At 36.2% G+C, this 13,408-nt stretch overlaps 1 pseudogene; it reads left to right on the forward strand.

Moving 5' to 3' along the window:
• The first annotated feature begins 1,256 nt into the window (after nt 1-1,256).
• LOC126004150 (BUB3-interacting and GLEBS motif-containing protein ZNF207-like) lies at nt 1,257-2,769 on the forward strand (annotated as a pseudogene).
• Nucleotides 2,770-13,408: the final 10,639 nt, after the last annotated feature.

Below are 13,408 nucleotides of genomic sequence, written 5' to 3' on the forward strand. Positions count from 1 at the left end.
TATATTCATGTAAGGTGAAAAATCAGCTATATTTAAAATAATATGCAAGAATTTTATTAGAGCAGGCTACAAGAGAAGACTGCTGATTAGTTTCACCATTAGAAATGTCCTCTGTGATCCCTTATTAAGAGTCAACAGAGATATACAATGAATAATATATAAGCTCTGTCTCAGGCAAACTTTCAATCTAGTATTTTCTTGGAACTTCTCAACCTATAAAAACTGAGTAGTTAAATTATTGAGACAGAGAAAATATATTTAATTCAATCACTTAAATATATTTATGAATCATTTAATCTATATGCTTAATATATATGTAAAAATAAAAGCAGTTTAATACTGAAATAAAAATCATGGCTTATATTCATATTTCAGATTTTAATTTGTGTATTTCCCTCTCAGGTGAGTTTTTTATGAAGTATTAATAAAATATACTATGTTGCCAATTTACTCTCAGTGTATTTGACTTTTCTTTTATGAAAAGTCATATATTTTTCAGAATATCGGTAGCTAGATGAATATATTGATAGCTAGTTGACTTGATTAATGAATTGATAGATGATAGAGAGAGAGAAAGAGATAATAAGAGATATATTGACTGAAGTATTTTTGTGTGGTTATTGTATATTGTGATTCTTCTCTCAAAACATAAGATATAAAACCATGGGTTTATTGTGACTAATTTGTTTTCATTTCTGTCACTTTTCACAGAATAGGACAAGGCACTGCAAATTAGGATTTTAAAAAATACATTGTATTACAATTTATTTTTTGTTTCCTGTATTACAATTTCTTAATTTTACAAAGAATATATTTTTGTCCTATTTAACATTTTAGTATGATTCTATTCCAAAATTTAAGAAAGGTTTCATTAAAGCAAATAAGTATTCCAAAAAGAACAAACAGTAAAAAGTAGTGAGTTGTTAAATAAGTTTTATAAAATAAAATATCAATGAAGTTACTATTATAAATAACCATTTGAACTATTTCGATTTGTGAATAATTTTTAGAAATAAATGTATTCTACGTTAAATTTATGTATCCTAATTTTGTCAGTAAACAATTGTGTGCACATTTTATCTACCATATTTGCTAGTGTAGGCAAAACTGTTTAGTTAAAAATTACTCAACATGTTTAAAAATATGTGAAAACGATTTTGTGCCTGTTTCCCATTGGACGTGGTGGTGTCCGTTGGGGTCAGCTGGTTTTTGCCACCTGTTTTCCCAGGTCGGCAGAACAGAACGTGAAGGCTGTGATGGGTCGCAAGAAGAAGAAGCAACTGAAGCCGTGGTACTGGTATTGCAATAGAGATTTTGATGATGAGAAGAGTCTTATACAGCACCAAAAGTCAAAGCATTTTAATGCCATATATGTCATAAGAAATCATGCACAGGACCTGGCTTAGCTATTTATTGCATGCAGGTACATAAAGACAATAGATGCTGTACCAAATTCTATACCTTGGAGAACAGATATAGAATTGGAAATATATAGTATGGAAGGTATTTCAGAAAAAGACATGGTTGAAAGACAATGACTACTTGAACAGAAAACACAAGAGAGTCAAAAAAGAAGCAGCAAGATGATTCTGGTGAGGATGATGATGAAGAAACTGCAGCTTCAACTTCATTTCAACCACAGCCTGTTCAACCTCAACAAGGTTATGTACCCCCAATGGCACAGCCAAGACTACCACCATTTCCAGGTGCACCAGGAATGCCTCCAGGGATACCTCCATTAATGCCAGGTGTTCCTCCTCTGATGCCAGGAATGCCACCAGTTATGCCAGGCATGCCTCCTGGATTGCATCATCAAATCAAATACACCTAGTGATTTTGTGGTGAAAACATAATGATGCCAATGGGTGCAATGATGCCACCTGGACCAGAAATACCACCTTTGATGCCCGGCATGCCACCAGGTATGCCACTTCCTGTTCCACGTCCTGGAATTCCTCCAATGACTCAAGCACAGGCTGTTTAAGCAACAGGTATTCTAAACAGACCACCTGCACCAACAGCAGCAGTTCCTGCTCCACAACCTCCATTTACTAAGCCTCTTTTCCCCAGTGCTGGACGTGCTCAGGCAGATGTCCAAGAACCTGTTGGTATAGATTTCAAGCCCTTAAATAGTACTCCTGCTACAACTACAGAGCCCCCAAACTAACATTCCCTGCTTATACAGTCTACAGCTTCAACGACTAGTACAGCAAATAGCACTGCAGCTAAACCAGCAGCTTCAATAACAAGTAAGCCGGCCACACTTACAACAACCAGTGCAACCAGTAAGTTGAACCATCCAGATGAGGATACATCATTGGAGGAGAGAAGGGCGCAGTTACCTAAATATCAGTGCAATCTTCCTCGACCAGGACAGGCTCCCATTGGTAATCCTCCAGTTGTGCCAATTGGAGGTATGATGCCACCACAACCTGGCATCCCGCAGCAACCAAGAACGAGACCCCCAATGCCACCTCAGGGTCAGTACGGTGGTCATTATCAAGGCATGCAGGTTACCTTCCTGGTGCTATGCCACCTTATGGGCAGGGACCTCCAATGGTGCCCCCTTTTCAAAGTGGGCCTCCTTGACCTCCGATGAGAATGAGACCTCCTGTAATGTTGCAAGGTGGCCGTTACTGATCTCACTTCATCCAATCTAGTAGGTTTGGAGATTAAACCTTTTATCAGTTTGTGCTGTTTATCTAGCCAAGCTTCCGTCAATAAGGCTTCATTGTGACTTTAACATTATCTTCCTACATACCAGGAACTATTGGAATTTATTTTACATGGGAAAATTTATTTGGAATAAAAATAAAAGCAGGAACTTTTCCTGAAGTTGCAATTTATACTGTATGGCTTCTTTTTCATGTTTCATATAGGTTTTTAGAAGTGAAATATAGTAAATTGTGAAGGCGCTGGAATTACAGGACCATACAACCTTAATAAAGGCAAGTTCTGTAATCTTACATTGCTATTTGTAAAGTTATGCTTTCACAGCATTTCAGAATGCTGTTGGACTTTTTGTCCCTAACTTAGCTTGGTGAGGGCTGTAACTGTTTCCAAGTACCTGTACATTGGAGGTCTAAATATGTAAAAATATTTGATGCATTTAGAGTTCCTGTTGCAGGGTTTAAGAATTCTGACCTATCTAAGGTCACATGACTTTTCTGTACTGTTAAACTTCATTGTAATAAAATGAGAGAAAAAAATATGTGAAAAACGAATCTCTTCAAGGTGTGTCTTGGCTGAGGCGTGTGTTTTCTGTTGGAGTTGTGGACAAGAAACTTTTGCTGGTTTCTTTAGCTTGGCAGACATTGGGGGCTTCCCCGGGCATCTCCTGAAGGCTTGCCTCGGCTGAGGTGAGTGTTTGGGGGCCGGAGCGCGGCCGCTCCGCTGCACTTCGAGGCCGCACACTCCACCTAGCCAATGAGTACCACCACAACATGTAGAAAAACTCACAGCGTAAGCGTGACAATGGGGAGACTACGCAGACCAACTTCAACCATAGAGAATGAAGATGGAAACTCTGATGACTCAACAATGGCCAACTACCTAAGCAGTCTTTCAGAAATGGAGTTTAGAGAAGAAATATGGAGGTTGCTAACAGAAATCAAAGAAAGTATAAATCAGAACACTAATAAAAATCAAGAGAATATGAAGATAGAAATCAGAAAACTCCAAACTGAAATATCAGATCGGATAACAGGTCTGAAAAACTCAGTAGACGAATTGAAGAACATAATGGATGAGCTTTCCAACAGGTTAAAAGCAGCTGAGGATAGAATTAGTGATTTAGAAGATGAGATGCATAACAACTTTACACAGCAGAAGAGATTGGAAAAAAGCCTTAAATCAAATGATCAGACAATGGAAAATTTACTCAAAGAATATGAGCAGATGAAAATAGAAGTCTTTGATAAGCTCAACAGAAACAACTTTAGAATCATTGGAGTCCCAGAGACCCAAGAAGAAAATCTTCAGGAAGAATCAATGGTTAAGAACATCATCACAGAGAAACTACCAGAGCTAAAGAAAACATGTGACCAAATCCTGCATGCCCGAAGAGTACCAGCTAAAAAAGACCCCAGTAGAAACACCCCAAGACACATCCTAGTCACCATGATGAAACCCACCGATAGAGATAGAATACTGCAAGCAGCAAGATCGAAAAGGGAAATTACATTCCAGGGAGCATCCTTGAAATTTACAGCAGACCTGTCACCAGAAACACTCAAGGCCAGAAGGCAGTGGTGGGACATAGTGGCAAAACTCAATGAAATAAATGCTTCGCCAAGAATACTGCACCCAGCAAAACTCAGTTTCAGGTTTGAAGGATGTATACACGGCTTCACAGATAAACAACAGCTCAAAAACTTTGCAGACTCAAAACCAGCCTTAAAAGAAAAACTGAAAGATCTACTCTAAAAACAAGACAGAACAAAAAACACACAAAACTTCTACACAAAGATGACAATAAATCCCATGACAATTATTTCTCTCAATGTCAATGGACTAAATGCACCAGTTAAGAGGCACAGAGTGGCGAAATGGATCAAAAAACTGAAGCCAACCTTCTGCTGTCTACAAGAAACACACCTGAATAGTCCGAATAAACATAGACTCAAAATCAAAGGCCGGAGGAAAATCATTCAAGCAAACAACACCCTTAAAAAAGAGGGGGTGGCCATACTAATATCAGATGACACAAACTTTATACACAGAAAAGTTGTAAGGGACAAAGATGGATATTATGTACTAATCAAGGGATTTGTACAGCAAGAAGAAATCACTCTCCTAAACATATACGCACCGAATGAGGGTCCACCAAAGTATTTAATACAATTGTTGACAAATCTGAAGAAGGATATCAATAATAACACAATAATAGTGGGAGACCTCAACACAGGCCTGTCAACACTTGATAGGTCAACCAAATGGAAACCCAACAAAAATATACTAGACCTGAAAAGAGAAATGGATGAAAGAGGCCTAGTAGATATATATAGGGCACTCTATCCTCAGAAACCTGGATACACATTCTTTTCCAATGTACATGGATCATTCTCCAGGATAGATCACGTGCTGGCACATAAAACATACCTCCATAAAATAAAAAAGATAGACATTTTGCAGGCTGCCTTTGCTGACCACAAGGCTCTGAAGTTAGATGTGAACTGCAAAGGGACACAGAAGAAAAAATTTAACACCTGGAAGTTAAACAGCCTCATACTCAATAACCAGTGGGTCCGAGATGAAATCAAGGAGGAAATCAAAAGGTTCCTGGAAACAAATGACAATAAAGACACAAACTATCAGAACTTATGGGACACAGCAAAAGCAGTACTGAGAGGAAAATTTATAGCTTTGCAAGCACACATCAGGAAGGAAGAAGGAGCTTACCTGAGTAGCTTAATGACACAGCTAATAGAACTAGAAAGTGCTCAACAAAAGGACCCAAAAATAGGGAGACAGAAGGAAATAACAAAGCTGAGAGCAGAAATCAACGAAGTGGAAACCCCAAAAACAATCCGAAAGATCAACGAAAGCAGAAGTTGGTTCTTTGAAAAAATAAACAAGATTGATAGACCATTGGCAAAACTCACAAAGCAAAAGAAAGAGAGAAACTTGATAACGCGTATTAGAAATGAAAAGGGGGAGATCACTACAGATACTGCAGAGATTCAAAGGGTATTCAGAGAATACTTTGAGAAACTCTATGCCACTAAATATGAGAACCTGGAAGAAATGGATAAATTTCTGAACTCATATAACCTTCCACGGTTGAATAAAGAAGAGGTAGCATATCTAAACACCCCCATCACTATTGAGGAAATTAAAACTGTAATCAAAAATTTACCCAAAAACAAAAGCCCAGGCCCTGATGGATTCACGAATGAATTCTTTCAAACCTTTCAAGAGGAACTACTACCAATTCTGGCCAGGCTCTTTTATGAAATCGAAAAAACAGGAATACTTCCAAATAGCTTTTATGAAGCCAACATCACCTTAATACCAAAACCTGATAGAGATGCTGCCAAAAAAGAAAATTACAGACCAATATCCCTGATGAACACAGATGCAAAGATCCTCAACAAAATCCTGGCGAACAGGATCCAGTGCCTCATCAAGAAGATCATTCACTTTGATCAAGTAGGTTTCATCCCAGGAATGCAAGGCTGGTTTAACATCCATAAATCTATCAATATAATACACAACATAAACAACAACAAAAATAAAAATCACATGGTCATATCAATAGATGCAGAAAAAGCATTTGATAATCATTCTTGATGAAAACTCTCAGCAAGATAGGAAAAAAAGGTACCTTTCTCAATATAGTCAAAGCCATCTACCAGAAGCCAGTGGCAAATATTATCCTCAATGGAGAAAAACTAAAAGCCTTCCCTCTAAATTCTGGCACAAGACAAGGCTGTCCTCTCTCACCACTCCTATTCAACATAGCACTGGAAGTACTTGCTATAGCGATTAGGCAAGAAAAAGATATCAAGGGAATCCAGATAGGAAAGGAAGAAGTCAAGCTCTCACTGTTTGCAGATGACATGATACTCTACTTAGAAAACCCTAAAGACTCTACCAAAAAGCTTCTAGAAATAATAGATTCATATAGCAAAGTGGCAGGCTACAAAATTAACACACAAAAATCAATGGCCTTTTTATACACTAATAATGATAGGGAAGAAATGGACATTAAGAGAACAATCCCATTCACATTAGTGCCACACAAACTCAAATATCTTGGAGTCAACCTGACTAAAGATGTGAAGGATCTATACAAAGAAAACTACAAAACACTGCTCCAAGAAATAAGAGAGGACACACGGAAATGGAAACACATACCATGCTCATGGATTGGCAGAATCAACATCATTAAAATGGCAATACTTCCAAAAGCATTGTACAGATTTAATGCGATTCCTCTGAAGATACCCATGACATTCTTCAAAGAGGTGGATCAAATACTTCTGAAATTCATCTGGAACAACAAACAACCTCAAATAGCTAAAGCACTCCTTGGGAAAAGGAATATGGGAGGCATTACTTTCCCCAATTTTAAGTTGTATTACAAAGCAACAGTTATAAAAACAGCATGGTATTGGAATAAAGACAGACCCTCAGATCAGTGGAATAGGCTTGAGTACTCAGAGAAGGTTCCTCAGACATATAACCACCTAGTTTTTGATAAAGGAGCAAGAAACCCTAAATGGAGCAGGGAAAGCCTATTCAACAAGTGGTGTTGGCACAACTGGTTAGCCACTTGAAAAAAAGTGAACTCAGACCCACAGCTAACACCATGTACAAAGGTAAAATCCAAATGGATTAAAGACCTTGATATCAGAACTGAAACTATAAGGTATATAGAACAACATGTAGGTGAAACACTTCAGGACATTGAGACTAAAGGCATCTTTAAGGAGGAGACAGCACTTTCCAAGCAAGTGGAAGCAGAGATATACAGATGGGACTATATTAAGCTGAGAAGTTTCTGCATCTCAAAGGAAATAGTGCCCAGAATAAAAAGGCCACCCACTGAGTGGGAGAAATTATTCACCCAATACTCATCAGATAAAGGGCTAATATCCAAAATTTACAAGGTACTGACAGAACTATACAAGAAAAAAACAACTAACCCCATCAAAAAATGGGGAGAAGAAATGAACAGACACTTTGAAAAAGAAGAAAGGCAAATGGCCAAAAGGCACATGAAAAGATGCTCAACATCACTAATCGTCAGGGAGATGCAAATCAAAACTACTATGAGGTACCACCTCACGCCACTGAGATTGGCACACATCACAAAAAAGGAAAACAAGCAGTGCTGGCGGGGATGTGAAGAGAAAGGAACTCTTTTTCACTGCTGGTGGGAATGCCATCTAGTACAACCTTTATGGAAAGCGATATGGAGATTCCTTCACAAACTGGAAATTGAGCTTCCATACGATCCAGCTATTCCACTACTAGGAATATACCCAAGAAACACAAAAATACAATACAAAAATCCATTCCTTACTCCTATATTCATTGCAGCGCTATTTACAATAGCCAGACTCTGGAAACAACCAAGATGCCCTTCAACAGATGAGTGGCTGAAGAAACTGTGGTACATATACACAATGGAATACTATGCAGCCATCAGGAGAGATGAAGTCATGAAATTTTCCTATACATGGATGTACATGGAATCTATTATGCTGAGTGAAGTAAGTCAGAGGGAGAGAGAAAGACGCAGAATGGTTTCACTCATCTATGGGCTTTAAGAAAAATGAAGGACATTTTTAATAGTATCTCAGAGACAGAGATGAGGGCTGGTAGGTGCAGCTCAGGACATGCAGCTCATCACATAGAGTGATGAGTGCAGTTGCAGAGATGACTACACTGAAAACTATCATAACAATGTGAATGAATGAGGGAAGTGGAAAGCCTGTCTCGAGTACAGGTGTAGGGGGGTGGGGAGGAGGGAGATCTGGGAAATTGGTGGTGGGAATGTTGCACAGGTGAAGGGGGGTGCTCTTTACATGACTGTAATCATACAACTATAATCATGTTTGTAATCACGGTGTTAATGAAAAAAAAAAGAAAAGATCAAAAAAAAAAGAAAAAAAAAGAATTTCAAAAGCATAAAAAAAATATGTGAAAAACATGTCTTTATAAATGGTATATTTTTATATTATATCCAATTGAATAATAGAATTGATAAAAATGAAAGCAATCATTTTGGATTAAGAAAAACATATGAGAAATATAAGATTATAAAATATAATTGTTAAATATCTCTGAAATAAAGAATTATTTCATTTCAATTTGTAGATGTACTTCTCCTTGAGCAACATGTACAGAGGTTTGCTCCTAAGGAGAAATAAATCTCATTGTAAAACTGTTATTTTATTTTTATTGAATTCATTATATAGGTTATTTTATTGGCTTCCATTCTCCTGTAAATAATAATTATATAATACCAATTATTTAATTATATACAATATACATAGCTAAAAATTTTTATTATACATAGGAACTTTGGTACTTTTTCTACAGCAAATAGTATTTCTACTTCAAGTAGGTTGTCTGGTGGGAAAGAAGTACCATTTCCAGTGCATATATATTTTGTGTGTTTGTTTTGGGGCTACAGTTATGTCCCCAGGTTTTCATTAATCCTGGCTCTGGACTCAAAATCACTTCTGACAGCCTTGTGGGACCATATGGAAAGCCAAGGATCAAACATTGGTCAGCAGCATGTAAGGCAAACACCCTACCTGTTTTGCTATTGCCCCAGCCTCCAAATTGAACATTTTACATATTTAAAACTCTAATTTCAAAATAACTAATCTAATGTTTGACTTGAATTTGCCAACATTATTTTGTCAAATAGTAATTTGCTTGCCTGTATTTGCAGAGCATGTATATAAAGTTTAATCTTTTAATTTTAAAAGAAAAGCTGATTTTCTCCATACTATCTATATAATGTTAATACCAGATGCCATCAGCAAGTCTTTTTCTTGCATAAAAAATGTGATATGCTGCCCAGAGTGGTGGAACAAGCAGTACGGTGTTTGCCTTGCATGAGGCTGACATAGGTCTGACCACTGTTTAATACACCAGCATCCTATATTGCCCCCCAAGCCCGGAGCAATCTCTGAGCACATAGCCAGGAGTAACCTCTGAGTGTTTCCGGGTGTGGCCCAGAAAGAAAAAAAAGTAATATGCTGTTTAATATGTATGTGTATACAAAGTTTTTATATATCAATGATTAATAAGTAAAAAACAAAGACAAAGTAAAATATATTTATTATATGTATATATAGATAGAAAATTATTGTCTTATATACAAACTATTTGAAGTCTCTCACTTGACTAAGATGCCAATTGTAGTATATATCCCACCTGTTATTGTTCATAGTCAAATAGTATAGCACAAATAACTATTGTGTACTCCTCTTTTTTTACCTCTATTTAATCGCTTATTTCTCAGTATATGCAGACATTCACAAGAGGAGTTAATATAGCACTGTCATCATGATTTAATATCAAAATACTTTCATGTCATTTGTTTGTCTTTTTATTTTAAACCAAAACAAAATAAAGTTTTAGTTTTTTCTATATGCATATTTTCTAGTGCACTGGTAACTCATAAAAAGCGGCTCTAGGTTTTGACTTCAGAGATGATTATTTCCTGCATATGATGGTTGTCTGCTAAAATATGTCAATCTAAACAGTAAGTGACTTTTTTGGAGTATGTTTTCAAGGTTGATCTTGAAAGATATCTTGTGTCAGAGGTTTCAAGATAAGACAGTTTTAGGACAGCACACACTCTGGAGGTTTTATCTTATTTCATTTATTCAACTAGTAAGTCAGTTTTTTTTTAAATCCCAGCATAAGTATAAACCAAAAAATGAGTAAAAAATTTATTATATATTTACTTGGGTAAGAATTTTGGTGCATGTATTTTGTACTCTTATTATTAATATTACTTGTATAGCAGTTACTAATTTAAAAATGAATCATATTATTTAGAAATAACCTTAGAAATATTTCCCACACTGCATTTATTATTAAAAACAGAATTACTGAAATCATACTTGCTTGTAACTCTATTTGTTAATAATGACATTACTGTAGTTAGGTCATAATAGTACTCCCTTATGCTGAAAAAATAGTTAAATAATTACAAATAATTTAGGATTATATATCTAAAATAGAAGCTTGGAATATTTTTATTTTCTTAGAATTTTGTTTACTAATTATTTCTGATTTACAGAAGATATATATTTAAAACTGCCTAAGTAGTCATTTAGTGATAAACACCTGCTTTATTATATTAAATTGATAAACTAATTCAATTAATTATATATTGTTATGTCATTGGCTAATAAACTGATAGGCTATTTGAACTAATAAGGCCCAGGTCATTGCTGTGTATCTTATTAATATTCTTGGTAATATAATATTTACAAAAATATTTATTAATAAATAGTAGGTCTTATTTTTCCTCAGTTCTATTTAATTTCTTAACAACCTACAAACAATAATGTGATATATCAATATGACATTTATGACATTATTGAAACTGTAATTTCTGAGACTATCTCTAAAAATGTGTTGTAGTTGGAACTGAAACATTAATAGAGTGCATAGAATATTTGACTTGCATGTGGCCAACCTGGATTTGCTTTCTGCCACCACATATAGGTCTCTTGATCCCTTCAGTAATGATCCTGAGTATAGAGCTATGAGTAAGCCCTGAGAACAGCTGTGTGTGGCCCTTTACTATTTTTTAATGTGCTTCAGTTTTTACTTTGTGAACAAAATTTTGAACTTTTCTGCCATCTTGCAATCATTTTCATTGTTCTGAAGTTCTTATGGTAAAATTCATAATAGTCCATTAAGACTACAAAGATTCTTTAAGATGTATGTGTCTGTGTGTTTGTGAGAAAGAGATAGACAGAGAGAATCAGAGAAATAAGACATAGAAATAAAGGAAGAGAAAAAGGAAAACATATTGAAGCCAAGAGAGAAAGCAATGTTTGTGAGCATGCATTATTTGAACCTTTGATTCTATCTTATTTTCATGTCTCTTAATTGCAGATCAAAAGTATATTTTTAATATATTTTATTTTATTTAAACACCTTGATTACATATATGATTGTGTTTGGGTTTCAGTCATGTAAAGAACTCCACCCGTCACCAGTGCAACATTCCCATCACCAATGTCCCAAATCTCCCTCCTCCCCACCCAACCCCTGCCTGTACTCTAGACAGGCTCTCCATTTCCCTCATACATTCCCATTATTAGGATAGTTCAAAACGTAGTTATTTCTCTAAATAAACTCATCACTATTTGTGGTGAGCTTCATGAGGTGAGCTGGAACTTCCAGCTCTTTTCTCTTTTGTGTCTGAAAGTTATTATTGCAAGAATGTCTTTCATTTTTCTTAAAATCCATAGATGAGTGAGACCATTCTGCGTCTTTCTCACTCTCTTTCTCTCTGGCTTATTTAACTCAGCATAATAGATTCCATGTTCATCCATGTATAGGAAAATTTCATGACTTCATCTCTCCTGACAGCTGCATAATATTCTATTGTGTATATGTACCACAGTTTCTTTAGCCATCTGACTGTTGAAGGGCATCTTGGTTGATTCCAGAGTCTTGCTATGGTAAATAATACTGCGATGAATATAGGTGTAAAGAAGGGATTTTTGTATTGTATTTTTGTGTTCCTAGGGTATATTCCTAGGAGTGGTATAGCTGGATTGTATGGGAGCTCGATTTCCAGTTTCTGGAGGAATCTCCATCTCGCTTTCCATAAAGGTTGAACTAGGTGGCATTCCCACCAGCAGTGGATAAAAGTTCCTTTCTCTTCACATCCCTGCCAACACTGTTTGTTCTCATTCTTTGTGATGTGTGCCAATCTCTGTGGTGTGAGGTGGTACCTCATAGTTGTTTTGATTTGCATCTCTCTGATGATTAGTGATGTGGAGCATTTTTTCATGTGTCTTTTGGCCATTTGTATATCTTCTTTGTCAAAGTGTCTGTCCATTTCTTCTCCCCATTTTTTGATGAGATTAGATGTGTTTTTCTTGTAAAGTTCTGTCAGTGCCTTGTATATTTTGGAGATTATCTCCTTATCTGATGGGTATTGGGTGAATAGTTTCTGCCACTCAGTGGGTGGCTCTTGTAAACTGGGTGCTATTTTCCTTGAGGTGCAGAAGCTTCTCAGCTTAATATATTCCCATCTGTTAATCTCTGCTTTCACTTGCTTGGAGAGTGCAGTTTCCTCCTTGAGTATGCCTGTAGTCTCAATGTCCTGGAGTGTTTTGCCTACATGTTGTTCTATATATTTTATGGTTTCGGGTCTGATATCGAGGTCTTTAATCTATTTGGATTTTACCTTCATACATGAAGTTAGCTGGGCATCTAAATTCAATTTTTTGCAAGTGGCTAGCCAGTTGTGCCAACACCACTTGTTGAAGAGGCTTTCTTTGCTCCATTTAGGATTTCTTGTTTCTTTATCAAAAATTAGGTGATTGTATATCTGGGGAACATTCTCTGAGTATTCAAGTCTATTCCACTGATCTGAGGGCCTGTCCTTATTCCAATACCATGCTCTTTTGATAACTATTGCTTTGTAGTAAAGCTTAAAGCTGGATTTTTTGTTTGTTTGTTTTTTTACAAATGCCTAAAGTGAATTTTTTATAGTCAACATGACATTTGTGGGAATAATTATGACAAACAAGTAAGGTCCTCATGAATGGTTTAGTAACCCCTTCATCCTTTGAAGTTACAGCAAACAAACATACCTCTGGATTGCTGAAAGAAATGCTCCAGAATGTTGGCTTGGCTTTTTCAGCCTCTGAAACTATGATTAATAAATTTTGTTGCTTATGACATCTAT

Source organism: Suncus etruscus, chromosome 3 (genome assembly GCF_024139225.1).
Source record: "Suncus etruscus isolate mSunEtr1 chromosome 3, mSunEtr1.pri.cur, whole genome shotgun sequence".
Lineage (NCBI taxonomy): Eukaryota > Metazoa > Chordata > Mammalia > Eulipotyphla > Soricidae > Suncus > Suncus etruscus.